Source organism: Helianthus annuus, chromosome 17 (assembly GCF_002127325.2).
Source record: "Helianthus annuus cultivar XRQ/B chromosome 17, HanXRQr2.0-SUNRISE, whole genome shotgun sequence".
NCBI lineage: Eukaryota > Viridiplantae > Streptophyta > Magnoliopsida > Asterales > Asteraceae > Helianthus > Helianthus annuus.
Window position 1 is genome coordinate 79,468,254 of NC_035449.2, and position 14,470 is coordinate 79,482,723.

At 35.5% G+C, this 14,470-nt stretch overlaps 2 long non-coding RNA genes and 5 other non-coding genes across 9 annotated transcripts; 6 read left to right on the forward strand and 1 right to left on the reverse strand.

The window, feature by feature from the left end:
• Positions 1-184: 184 nt before the first annotated feature.
• Positions 185-2,769, forward strand: LOC118489036. Its single transcript, XR_004885848.1, has 2 exons — positions 185-303; positions 2,552-2,769. It is a non-coding gene; the product is annotated as an uncharacterized LOC118489036 (long non-coding RNA).
• A 2,071-nt stretch (positions 2,770-4,840) lies between these two features.
• LOC110923547 lies at positions 4,841-7,024 on the reverse strand. 3 transcript variants are annotated; one of them, XR_004885389.1, is made up of 5 exons: positions 6,819-7,024; positions 5,659-5,978; positions 5,225-5,282; positions 5,082-5,157; positions 4,841-4,995 (listed from the first exon to the last, which is right to left on the reverse strand). It is a non-coding gene; the product is annotated as an uncharacterized LOC110923547 (long non-coding RNA). The 3 variants fall into 3 exon arrangements; XR_004885388.1 differs by having other exon boundaries at positions 5,082-5,282; XR_002584151.2 differs by having other exon boundaries at positions 4,841-5,282.
• A 1,892-nt stretch (positions 7,025-8,916) lies between these two features.
• On the forward strand, positions 8,917-9,019 carry LOC118489605. Its single transcript, XR_004887622.1, has one exon. It is a non-coding gene; the product is annotated as a small nucleolar RNA Z157/R69/R10 (small nucleolar RNA).
• An 87-nt stretch (positions 9,020-9,106) lies between these two features.
• LOC118489611 lies at positions 9,107-9,199 on the forward strand. The gene has a single exon (XR_004887628.1). It is a non-coding gene; the product is annotated as a small nucleolar RNA R11/Z151 (small nucleolar RNA).
• A 44-nt stretch (positions 9,200-9,243) lies between these two features.
• On the forward strand, positions 9,244-9,356 carry LOC118489616. The gene has a single exon (XR_004887633.1). It is a non-coding gene; the product is annotated as a small nucleolar RNA Z152/R70/R12 (small nucleolar RNA).
• A 97-nt stretch (positions 9,357-9,453) lies between these two features.
• LOC118489626 lies at positions 9,454-9,577 on the forward strand. The gene has a single exon (XR_004887643.1). It is a non-coding gene; the product is annotated as a small nucleolar RNA snoR80 (small nucleolar RNA).
• Positions 9,578-10,385: 808 nt separating this feature from the next.
• On the forward strand, positions 10,386-10,471 carry LOC118489614. The gene has a single exon (XR_004887631.1). It is a non-coding gene; the product is annotated as a small nucleolar RNA R11/Z151 (small nucleolar RNA).
• The last annotated feature ends 3,999 nt before the right edge of the window (positions 10,472-14,470 follow it).

The window sequence follows — 14,470 nt, forward strand, 5'->3', positions numbered from 1 at the left end:
TGAGATTATTACAGGTGAATTCCCCATATAAAAAAGAAAAAAAAGACAAAAACAGCTACTGTTTATCCAACTTGCAATTGTAATATAAAAAAAAAGACACTAGACAAAAACAGCTAGTGTTTATCCAACTTGCATTTGTAATATATATAATTTGTTTTTAGATTTATAAATTCGTTGTCACAAGGCGACTAATTTGCATCCCTATGAGCCCAACAAGCCAAAAGAAGGTGGCCCTATTTTTACTAGAATACGTGTAGACGAGGGAGCCTTGGAGAAGGACAAAGGTGATTATGTCAACAAGTGGTAATAATTTCAAATTTATTAATTAATGAGTATTTCAAGTTGTTCTCTCTCTTTGGTCATTTTGATCCGTTATCCAACTTTTTTTTTGACCGGCATCCGTTATCCAACTCATGAACACACCCAATTTTGGCACCTTTAATCCTAGTGTTAAGTATTTGAATGTCTTATATTTATTAGAAATAAATTTGGTTATTTTAACATTAATTAAGGAGGCTCTACATCTATATGAATGACTCGTACCACAAGAATATGTGCACCACATATTTTATCCAATGGACTAGGTGTTCGTCATTTTGAAATTTTACTCATACCCAGTAAAATTTGACATTTTTTTAACATCTTGTTATTTTTGTCTAAAAAGAGCTTGAGCTGTTGGATTATGATGATGACGAGGATGACGAAGACGACAAACCACAATCAAAATTATGCTCAACTTTAAGTCATGCACCATTACCTTCTAAGAAACCAACTATCACCACACAAGTGAAACAATATCCTGAAATTAAAGGGCTAGTTAGCACATGTGAAAATAGTTATCACACAAGTAAAAATGCTTGAAGAAAATTCGTTACGGGCCACTAGAATGTACAACCCCTGTATAGAGGTGTAAAAAAAACCGGTTTGGAACCGATGAACCGGTCCCCGACCCGCTGAAAAAACCGGTTTTGGCCCAACCCATCCCAACATGACCGTTTGACATAGGTTTGTGATTTTTGTGTTGAGAACCAGTTCCAACCCGAACCGATTTGGGTTGGCTAAGAAAACGGTTTTAACACTCCAAACTGGTTTTGATCCGATCTGATTTTTATGTTGAAAACCGGTTCCAACCTAAACAAATTTGTGTTTTAAAAAAACGGTTTTAACACTCCAAAACGGTTTTGAACCCGAACGTCATGATATTTCAATTTGAGTACAAAGAATCTATATACAAAGTTTGTTTAATCTTACATGTCTATTATATAAGTTTTATCAAGAAACAAACGTATCTTGTCTAAACTAATTGTTTGTCTCATGATATTTCAATTTGAGTATAAATCAACTGTATTGTAATGATTATTTTGTTTAGTAAAGACTTCCTTTGTGTTTAAGTTAATATTTTTTCAATGTGTTTTGTGTAAATCCAACTTGCATGTTATGTTACGAGACAAAAGAGGGACTCGTGTAAATCCAACTTACATGTTATGTTAAGAGACAAAAGAGGGACTGGTGTCATGAAAATGAAAATACAATTAATTTGTTTAAAAGACATTATTTTGGTCAACATATTCAGATCTTTCTATTTTAATAGCTGTTTTAGTTGATATTTTTGGATACCAGAAAAGGATGGATCTTGGTATCATATCAAATGAAGACTTTGGGCATGTAAATTGTAAGATAGTTGTCGTGTAGGCTACAACTGATTATGAAGTCCACTTGGGCCTATAATAGAGTGTATTTTGAGCTTGTAAGATGTTATGTGGAATAATGTCTCAAGAGACACCTATCATGATAACAAAATTTAATTGTTTATGGATTTTTTTATAAGACCATATAGAGTGGGCGGGCTTGAAAAGAGGGCGCTTCACGCCATGTGGTAATCACGTCAGTAATTGGCAAAAAAGTGGCATGACGCAAAAAGGGCGACGTGAGACGGGCGTAAAAGGGTGGTATGGTATGATATGTGGCATAATTTTTTGTATTTATTTTAATATTTAAAAAAATAAAAGAATTCTATTAAATTAAAAAATTAATATTAATTAGATAAATAACATTAATTAAAAATATTACATAAATTTCAAATAAATTTTACATAAAGTTAAAATAAAATTAAATAACGTTAAAATTAAAATTTCTTAAACCTAAAAAAATACATAAACTTTTAATCATCGTCTTCGTTAGCGTCGTTTCGCGTAACTGTTGATGCACTTTTGTGTGGTTGTAGCTAGTGTCGGTTCAGTTCGGTTCTAGACCGAAGTCAACGACGTTCCTCCGTCAAGTGACTTGGAAAACGAGATATATAAATGACGAGAATACGAGAACGACATGGTTGGATAATTGGCTAATAATGACATTATGATGTCATCATAACATAATCAAGCTTATTTCATCATGAGATCATCAATTTTAGATATTGAAAACATATATACATATTAATTGTTAACGGGTGAACCGTAGGACAACCCTTAATTGCTATAAATATAATGAAAATTATATTCTTAAGTGTGCTATTTTAAGGGATTGGATGACTACAGTGTGTTTGTCATGGCAGGTACAAGAGGCGTAAAAGACGTAAAGAAAAGGAAAGCATGGCAGAGTGCGGAAGTGGAATTAAAATAAAGATACTTGAAGAGTCAAGAAGGTGAAACAGGGCACTACCGTAGTGTAACAACCCGACTTTTCGGATTGTTATCCGGTTGCTTTTGCTTCGATTTGTAACCATCTTTTACTCCGAGATTCGATATAAATAAAGGGTTATGTTATACTAAATACATTTTTATCACACCGCACCGCTGCACGTTTAAACGCTTTATAATTGCAAACGCTCAACGCTAACGCAACACGAATTACAGAGATTTATACTATTTTAATTGCCGAGTGTGTTTATTTGTTCGGTAACCACTCACGACTTCGCATTCGCTTATCGCAACTAACACGCTAAAACGCAAACGCTGTAAATAGTAGCAGTAATGTTATGCTGTGTGTTCTTATATGCTTTACTTGTGTGTGCTTTATATGTTTATGGATTACACTCGCAACGCAAACTTGAACAACTCGACTTATCACACCAAAACACAACGCAACACTTAATATCACTCGCAAACGAATCAAAGTGGGAAACTAGCAAGCACAAACTCAGCCATCCGAATGGGTCATCCGCCCGGATGGAGCCCATCCGTCCGGATGGAGCTCATCCGTCCGGATGGAGCCATACGGATACCGCTCATCCGCACACCGCCCTAGTCCTCACCCTCCACTATAAATAGCAGCCTTGTGTCTCCATTTCAACACTTTTGGTGCTCTCATCCGCTCTCAAGCTTTCAGCTGCGATTCAAGACTTTTGTAAGCGTTTTCCTTCAGCCTTCTTCAATCTCCATCTCTATTTCACTTCTACTCCATCTTATTTCATCAAAATCACACGCACACTTTAACTTTTTCCTCAAAATCTTTGATTTCCAAACACCTCGAAGATGGTTTCCACTCGTTTTACCTAGGTAAAATGTTGTGGAGCATCATTCAATCGAGATTAGATCAAGATCTAATGGATTTTCACGTTTTACAACTTCTTTACGAACTCCTTTTTGGTTTTTATGCAATATTGGTGGAATCGGAGGCCCGTCAGACTCTCGACACCTCTCATTGTCGAAGAGCCAACTCTAGGGTTGATTCCCACCATGGAGATGGTCCGATTTACGGGTCAGACATAGTATTACTTCATATCATCATGTATTAATTCATATCATCATGTATTCACCGTTTTGACCTAGTTCACCGTTTTCATCGCACAAATGCATAAACATAGTATTAACACATAAAGTTCACCCTTGAACATCCCGTTTTCGCGTACGTTGAAATATGCGTATTTTAATGTTTTTGGTAATGTTTTCGGGCGTCGGACGTCACGTATGACTAATCAAACACCAAAGATACTTAATATAAGTTAAAATACTTATATTTATTATATAAATATCAGTTTATAATCTGATTTAAAATAGTTTGCAAAAATCACTTTAAAAGCCGATTTTTACCGTTTTTAACGCATAGTCTTGTACCGAACTTTACCGTAACCATACCAAATCATCACGACTTGATATTTTAATACAACACATGTTATTTACTGATCAAAATGGTGGTTATACTCATGATAGTGGAGGTCTCATGTAAGACACATAAATCATGCAATTTCACCCATTTTACTACTTTTTAAGTTATACGTACAACATGCAAAGCTAATAACTCAATGCCATAACTTTTACACTATCAAAACACATCATATAACATCATTTTGCAAGCTTATATTCTGATTTAAATGTATTTTTATCATACCATAACATTTTCAACATCTTATGATCATTAAATCATCATGCATGCTTATGTACAAACATCTAATGCACATTCATTTTATCATCATCATCCAAGATTAAACACACTCATCCTACATTTACTATGATTTCTTAACACATCCAAATCATAATATTTGTTCAATCATTCATCAATCATCACAACATCAAATGCATCAACATTCTTTAATTTATGAACTAACTAACAAAATAACCCACATGTACATATACATATATTAGTGGGAAACCCGCGCATTGCCGCGGAAATTGATAATACGGGGCGAGAACATAATACAAACCTTTTAAAAATAAAAATAAACTTATAGAAGTTGCATATTTATATAAAAGCACCAACGTTTTGTAGCAGGGTACTTAAATATGATATACATACATAATAAGTACATATATTTATAATACTCGACAAGCATAATATAAGAACCTACCGTCCAAAAAAATATAATTAGCATTTATAAGTTTGTAACTATCCAATTAAGATCAGATGACCAAAACTTTTAAACCATCCCACTAAAAAAATTTAATATATCAAGTTGTATAATAGTAATAATAATACATTAATTTAACCAAGTTAAACAAGCACAAACCAAGAAACAATAAGTCTAAAATTGTCCGAAAAAGGACTCCGTGATGGCCGCAGCTGGGTTGAATGGTGTTTGATAAGTAGGAGGATGTATAAGAGTCGATGATTGTTGAAACAAATTACATATATAATTACATGTTTACCTTTATAATTAGGCTCATCAGTTCCATGACCAAAAAGCCCAGTTCAAAGAATCTGGTGCTTCCAGTTTCAAATAATCTGCATCGGCAAATTTATAATATTTTATATTCAGGCCTCTAGAAGAAAATGTTGCTACAAATAGTACTTAGTTATGAAGTATATGCTCCAAACCGTCCCCAATGATTTAGTTTCCTTAAAGCTCTCTGCCACCATTAGGAAAAAATAATGCATCAGAATAAAAGTGAGTTACCCTTCCTTCTGGCCAAACCCTGAACTAGTAACAGTTGAAATGCCAGTGGCTTCTAGAATCCAAACTTTAAGAAAAAAGCATGCGTTTTTACGTGATTGCCTTCTGCCCTGAAATCTAGTTCTCCTTGTATCTTCATGTGAATTTTGAACTAAAGTAGGAATATTTTCCAGGTCTGTATTGTTCTTATTTTTATTTGTTTAAAGACAAAAGTCCTAGATTAAACAATTTCCACCCCCAAAATCTCCCCTTCACCGGTGAATAACAACTTAGATGTTAAACTGATTTAGTAAATCAATAACAAAATAATATGTTCTATTTATATGTATAACCTGTCAAAAATATCCTTGATCTGCTTCTTAATGACATCACCTTTCCTCGGAGTCTTGATATGTTCGACAAAACCCAAAACAAATAATACCCTGCCTCAAGTGGAATCCCAACACAAAAACTTCATGTGTTCAATGATATTCAAACTATTATAGGTGGTTCGGAGAGTAAAACACATATACAAAATAGATAATTACCTTAAAGAAGGTGGTTCAATCACGTACTTATTTCCTGATCTAGGTATATTCAACCATCCAGATTCACCCAACAACACTGCCAACAATACTGATTAGGTAACCAAATTCCATGAAAACGAAGCAATCTGCATATGCAATTCAAAACCAATCGATTAACCGTAGAATACAAATTACCACTTGATAACCATATCCAAAAACTCAACAACCATTTGACTGAAAACAGATAACGTGATTCAGCCAACAACTCCCGAAGAACAGTCATGGGGCAATTATAGGTCTCTGATTTAGATTCAAAGGCAAGTGAGCTGGCAATGGGTGGTTTTGAGAAGAGAAAAATAAAGAGGGAGATCTTTGGACTTCCTAATTGAATGTGCAGAGATAGTTATAGTGGGAAGTTTATGTCGATTAGGTTTTCTGAGGGTAGGGATGGAAAGGATTTTGAGTGTGTGAGTATGGGGTGTAGGATCAATTTACTATTATATCCTTCTAGTGTCTTAAAATGTTATGATCTTTACAATTTTACCCTCACAAAACAAGTTTTCATTAGTTGTACTTATTGCTACAAGAGTTAGATGCGATGTAAAATTACATTTTGTCCATCACTTGCTTTATATAGTTATATAGATATACATACGGCTCACATATACACACACATAAACTTCCAAGATTTCACTTTTCTTATATTCACTTCAAATCATAAGACTTTTATATGACATCTTTTATAAAAACCTTTTGATCATACATGCAATAACTTTTCATAAATCACATCATACAAGAATCATCATTTTAACAAAAATCAAAACACAACTCCAACATATACACACACATACCTTTGGCCATGCATACTTGAACAAAAGGTTTCTATACCCACCAAAAAAATGAGTTTTTAAACAACATATAAACCTTCCGCTATCATCATCATCACCAAAGATCAAGAACATGATTTTAAAAAAATAAGTTTATACCTTCAAGATTTTGGTGGGATTTTGACAAAGTTTAATGATATGGAGCTTGCACCTTCTTGGAATCACCTTGAAATCACCCTTGAATCTTTAAAACACCTTGAAACTAACTTGAAATGGCTTTGATCTTCAAGGAAAATGTCTGAATTTTGAAAGGAAGTGGGTATATGTGTGTGTCCGGCCAAGATTATCAAAAGGAAGGAAAGAAATTGAAAAGTTGGTTCTTGGAAAGTTGTTTTATGTTGAGTGAAGGAAAGTTATAATCATTTGGTTTAACATACATCCAACACCTGCCAAACCAAAGAATTGGTGGGTACCTATTGTGCTGCCACCTTGCTCCCACACACACAATTTCTCTCTCTTAATTCTATACATACACATATTCATGCAAAGACAGGTATTTAACTGACTACCGGGTATTTTATTTTCGCGTTTTAATTGCGTTTTAAGGCGTTTAAAATTATTTTTATCATTCTACAAAAACTAACTCGCCATAATATTGCTGAACAATATTTTGTTTGCCTGGATTGGCTGCGTTGTCTGTATATTGCAGTATACGCGTGATATTGCGCAGTACGCGCTTAAATTCGCAAAATAAGGATTTTAAGCGTTTTAATTAATTTTTCTTCACGAATATGATTAAAATAGGATTTTAATCATAACGGAATATTTTTAGGATTTTAACATTATCCAGGCGGTCAACGATGTTCGTTTCGCATTTTGTTCGTTACGCGATAAGCGTTTATTTTATTATTGCCAACAAAGTTTTCAGTTAAGTTTGGATTTACCAACACTTAAAATACCTTATATTAACGTCATATTTAATAATTTAGTGCTTTCTTATATTCATAACACGTGTCACACTAGTACCGTACAGGCTTAAAATAGTCGGGTGTCACATTTGGGCAGCCCTTACGGACCGTAAGAGGAAGTGTCTTATGGTCCATAAGGCACTGTGACGCCCAAAAGTTTGTTTTGTGACAGTTTTGGCCCCTGAACTTGTATTTTCAGCTTTTTGACATTTTTAGCCCTTTTAATTTATTATTTATGTTACATAAAGGCTATCAAGGCATGTATAACTTTGATTTTTTTTGGAAATTTTGTGAATGTCATCTTACTCAATCATAAGATTACAACCAACTGGGGTAGCCCAGTTGGCCACCGACACCCACCTCTTCCCAGAGGTACCGGGTTCGAGTCTTGGGAGTGGCATATGTCGCCCAGGGTAAGAACTCGGCATGGGAAAGTCACCGCGGAGCTAGCTTGGTCGGGTAGCGGCTCCCGGAGTGAGATCACTCCGGCGGTTGAGAGGACCGTGCACTATCCCCCCCCCAATCATAAGATTAAGGAACTCGTAAATAAAATATAGAATTTTATTAAACATGGAAACGATCGAAAGTGCACAATTTTAGAAAACTTGCTATGGTTACACGACTCAACCTATTGATACTGAGTCACACATCTAGAGACATAAAAAAGTAACACACTTTAATAACTTTTAATTGTGAAGCTAGTTTTAAATTGATAACAGAAAACATAGAATCACCTAGACGCGAATAAATAGAAAGACCTGAAACTATCGAGTGTCTAAAACTACCAAACAACGACTAATCAAAGCCTAGTAATTCCGAAACATATCGATATTCAATCGGTTTGGAAGCACACTTTGGTCTAGTGATTTTAAATGATTAATTACCTTTATTATCTCTAATAATAGGGTTAAAACGATAATCGGTCAGATTAACAAATTAACTAATGGTTTTAACGTGTTTATAGTGTTAGAAAGGAAAAAAAATTCGATTTGTCCACCTCTACTATCCGAAAAAACCGCTCCCTTAGAATTTTAAAATTAGATTAAACAAAGGGCTAAATGTGTATCCTTAAAAGCCCAGACAATACTGGGTTACACAAGCTCATATATCCCAAACCGTTCACCTAAAACCCTACTCAGGTTCGCCAATCGCACACTTAACGCCATAAATACGCATAGTGATCTTCTCTTCTTCCATCACTCGTCGTTCTTCCCTAATGGCTGGACCCCTTACCATCATTGGTAACTTCATTTTTTAATTTCTGTATTCAAATCGTTTCGAAATTATTAATTAGTGCAGTGATGAAGCAATATTGTGGACTAGAGTTTCTGATATTGGGCTCTTCTTCCCATTTTATTTTGACGACAAACCCTTGGCTGTCTGAGCACTAACGGTTATCAATCATTTTTTTTTCTCCAAGTTTTCTTAATTTACTAAAATATATTCACTCAAATTTTGATTGTTTGTAAATTAGGTTGAGGGCTAATGATGAGAAATACAATTATCTTAGCGGATTTCAGTGAGATTACTTACTTGTAATCAATGATCTGATTGTTACACACATTGAAGCTCTTAGTAATTTTTTTTAATAAAATGGGATGTAAATAATAATAATAATAGCAGTGATGAGGCAAAACACATGAGGATGTGTTTAGGGAAGTGGACAATACAATGGAAGTTGTGTTGCCGTGATCCCCAATTTAAACGACTTCTCCTTCCACTGAGCTTTTTTATTTATTTTCATTCCAACTTTTATACAAATTTACATGTTTTTTTTCTAATTTCTTTTACATATATAAAGTTTTTATTAGATACGCGTCCATTTTATCAATTCTGGAGGATAAGTTGGTTCCTCACGGTGTAATGGCTCGGACGCCATATTAATATTTGTGGCCATCCTGATCAATGGGTTCTCAGTACCATTGCATCCTGGAAACACCTCATACATTTTATTCTTTGTTAGCATTTAACTATTTTAAACCTAGATTTTTATTTTTAAGAAATGCTTTGTGTTCTATTGAGACTATTTTCTACCTGATATGAACCTGAGTTTGACTTGTAAGAAAATATAATATAATGGGTTAGCGATCTGCTAGACTGGAACTGTTGGTTTGACTCAATTTGCTGCTTAGATGATTTCGAGTTATAGTAAAACTGCTACAAAGCAAATGATTATATGGTTATCAAACAATTTAGGGGTGTTGAATGTAGTAGAGAAGGAGTATGTTTATTAGTTATTATTATTGTTTACCATTTTTCAAGTGAGAAACCTGAGTCAAGTTTTTTTTTCAAGAAGCTTTGGTAAACAAAGATAATGCGGTAGTGATATTGGCAGTTCTACCGGTGGTATGATGATTCTCCAGTGGTTTGTATATCATCCAAATTTGTTGTTCAAAAAAATATTTATGGTTGCAAAGTCCTTAGGCTCTCTCTAGTTGTTTGACCAGGGAGCTAAGAGTACTTGGCTTTGACAAGGCAGGGATAGAAATTAGTTTTTGCAAATATAAATATAAGTCAAATAAAGATAAAGTCAAATTTGGCTCGGTTAATGACATTTGTCTTTGCAGCTACTAAGGTAGTAATTAGTCTTAGACCTTGTTTTACAACCATCGTCACAACTTAATTGTTAGTTAGTGCAGTGATGAAGTAATATTGTGGACTAGAGTTTCTGATATTGGGCTCTTCCCACTCTACTTTCATAATTTCTTCCACTGATTTTTTTAATTCTCAGAGTTTATTGTTTTTAAAATTAGGTTGAGGGCTAATGATGAGAAATACAATTATCTTAGCGGATTTCAGTGAGATTTTTGATCAATGATCTGATTGTTACAAACACTGAAGATCTTAGATTTTGTTAAATGTGATGTTTATAATAATAGCAATGATGAGGTAAAACACATGAGGATGAGTATGTTTTTAAGTTATTTCCATCAACTTTAACCCTATATTCTAAGGGTGGAGGGTATGGTTAATCACTCTAGGGTGTTTTAGTAGTTTAAAAAATAAAAAAAAATTGTGACTGGTTGAAAGGGATTGGGACCCACTATTAAACCTCCCTCCTCCTTCCCTCCTCTTCCCGCATCGGTGAATATACACCGAAAACATTCAAATTTTCGGTGACTCAAACAAGTGGGGGTGGTAACCGATCGGTGAACTCCATTCACCGAATGGGTTTACCGAAACTATACCCTCCACCCTAACTAAAAATCACTGCTTTTTTAAAATTTACCTTTCATTTTAAAAAATCCTCCACATCATATTCTTTATATTTATCTCTATATTCTTTTTTTAATTATTTCTTTCTCTTTCTTTCATTTACAATCTTAACCACTTAATATTGTCTCATTATAGAGGGTTAGATGGTTGTGAAGAGGTGTTGGAAAGGAGTATTGTGAAGAATTTGTTTGTAGGGAACCGCATTTTGTTTTGAGTCAGATTTATATGAGCCAGGGGAGGTTTGATGAGGCGGAAAAGGAGGCTGAAGAAGGGTTGATAAAATATGTATAATTTCTTGCATTTGAAGAAACAGTTATCCTGGTAGTTAAATGGCAACCTTGTGTAATATTGAATAAGCATAGTTTTACTATACCAGGGGATATATTGTTATCATACTGAAGATTGGAGAATTGACAATAACTTGCTTTATTTGTTCTTTTTAAGCTTATTCAGTTACAAACATCATAAACATTCAACATATATTGGCTTACTGATTATGATCCATCAAGAAAAGCGTGTGATCAAGTTATCTTTGTAAGTTTTAAGTTGCATACTTAAGACTTTTCACATACAAAGAATCTAAGATGGAAATGCTGACAGCCCCTTTTGCCTCTCATCCACTGCTGCCGACAACAAACAACTGCATTGGCTGCCACTCGCCACCCTCATCGTCCCTTGAAATGTATCATTTTGGGAAACTAGATGCAAACTTAAAAAGAACAATAACAACAGATGTAACCATAGTGGAAAAACTGTTATAAACACCAAAAAGGTAGCGTTCTGCATCGTTTTTCAACACTGCACGCAGCAGTGTTTCTGTAGGTTTTTGGATCGGTTATTACCGGTTTTTTGGACCGGTTTTTCAGCAAAAAACGGAGTGTTTATTTCAGCAAAATGCAACATATAAATTGCATCAATTGTGGCATAAAACTAACCCTTTTTTAGTACCAATGTTGGAAGAAGTGTGCTTTTGTCTTCCTTTTGTATTTTCAGGATTAAATGAGCTCAAATAGACAAAAGAAGCAAAAAGACAGCTAAATCTAACATAAATACAAGAAAAGGAACAAACGTGGCATGCCCGACCTCTCGACAGCATCTTCCCAAGCAAAACAAGAAGACAGAAGCCTGAACACGCCCCGTGCTCAGTGAGCACGGGGGCGTGCCCAAGTGTCAGCAGAAAAGACAAAGTGGTAGAAGCTTCCATCGCCCACCACGGGGCCGTGGTCAACTATAAGATTCGCGGAATCCAGACAAATCTTGATAGTACAGATATGCTTCTGCACACGGGGTCGTGCTCAGCGGACACGGAGGGCGTGGTCAACTAATGCAGACAAACTGCATTTAATGAAGAAAGAGAGGAGGATGGACACGGGGCCGTGCCCTGTGGACACGGGGCCGTGCCCGAGCTTCTGTTCAGCCTATAAATAGGAGTGCTTGGAGCTCTTGCAACTCATCCCTTGGCACACCACCTCTCTCACACTTCACCCACCACCCACCACCATCACAACACCATCATCTACCACCATCATCCATTGTCCATCATAGAGTGTGTGAGTCATCTCGGGATCCAAGATTGATTGTAAGAGTTCTTGACAATCAAAGGTCATGTTTGCCTAAGTCTCTTATATCACTTGGTGAAGACAAGTGTTTAGTGTAATACTTTTTATTTTTAATCTTTTGCACTTTTTAATTGGTTTTGTATTAATGACTTTAATTACTAGTTTCTTATGTTGAAGGTGATTCTTCCTTATCGTTTGTCCGTGGTGTCTTGGCATTATTTTACTGTCTATATAAAATAAAAGATTTTCACCATTCATATCTCCACGGTCTATATGGAGGTATGTTGGCTACCTGGTCGGGGGTTAAGGGAATGGTTTGGTAAGAGTCTTTCCATTGTTCATTGTATAGATTTTGCAAAGGACCTGGGTCAAATTTAGTAGGACCTCCTTCAATACCAAACGGTATTGGATGGCGGGGGTCCAAACTCTTTGACCCCCTCATAAGTTAAACTACTATTAAAACTTTAACCCGGCTTCTTAGGACTGTATCCTTATTGACTTAGACTACTTAGCCGAGGGTAACGTCGCCTTCAAAAGAGGGGTCTACCACATTATGCATTAATAACTTAATTAATTATCTTTCAATAATCCGACCCTTTAGGATTGTATCCTTGCTGACTCAAACTACTGGGTTGAGGGTAACGTCGCCTTCAAAAGAGGGGCCTACTACAATAACTAAGATATTCTCTTAACAAGTGCAAAAGTGTGAAAATAATCAAAGGTTACACTACACACGAGTCGGATCCAAGTGATTCATCTTGTCTATCTGTTTTTACTTTTATTTTATTTTCAGCATTTTAGTTAGTTTTATTTTTCTAGTTTAAAAACCTTTTTCTAACATTTTTATTTGATTAGACGTTGAGGATAAACCGGTACTAAAAGCTCTTGTGTCCTTGGACGACCTCGGTATCTTACCAACACTATACTACGTCCACGATGGGTGCACTTACCCATATGTGTGTTTAGTGTTATTAAATATCGTGTTTATAAATTTAAAACTTGGCTAAAAAGTGTAAAAAAGGCTTAAAATATACACCTAAAATATATAACACTTCACACGCATCACTCTTACAACCTTTAAAGATTATAAAGCTGAAGTTGAAAAGCAATTAGATCGTCAGATTAAAGTTATGAGATCAGATAGAGGCGGTGAATATTATGGAAGACATACTGATGTGGGTCAAGCTCCTGGTCCATTTTATGAGTTTTGTAAGGGCAGTGGGATTGTGAACCAATACACCATGCCTGGTACACCTCAGCAGAACGGTGCCGCTGAATGAAGAAATCGTACCCTTATGAATATGGTGCGTAGTATGTTAGCCAACACTAATTTACCATTATTCCTCTGGACTGAAGCGTTAAAAGCAGCTGTTCATATACTCAATAGAGTTCCTTCTAAGTCTGTCCATAAAACTCCTTATGAACTTTGGACAAGATGGAAACCGAGTCTTAAATATACGAAATTATGGGGCCGCATTACTGAAGCAAAACTCTATAATCCTTTCCTAAGGAAACTTGACCCTAAAACTGTTACCTGTTTCTTTATCGGGTATCCTGATCATTCGAAGGGTTATCGTTTCTATTGTCATTCCCATGTCACCCGTATTGTTGAAACCAAGCGTGCTGCGTTCCTGGTGGATTTCAAGGTCAGTGGGAGCAGTACCAACCCTTACGAAGAATTGCAAGAAGTACAAGACGCGGAGGGAGAGACTCGTCACTTACCATTACTCCGTTTACTCCTCTTGTACCCAATGCAACAACTACACCTGAAGTTACTGCACAAATTCCATCTCCACAATCAGAACCCATTATACCTCATAAAGAAGGCACATCAAACGCTCAAAACCAAGACAACGCTGAACCCGATAATCAACTCAGGAGGTCATCTAGGCAAAGACGGCCTACTAATTGGGATGATTATGTTACCTACCTGACTGAAATGGATGTTGGAAAGCTCAATGATCCTATCTCTTATAATGAAGCCATTAGCAATGATCAGTCTTCTGAATGGAATAAAGCAATGATCGATGAGCTTGAATCCATGAAGAAAAATGACGTTTGGGATTTG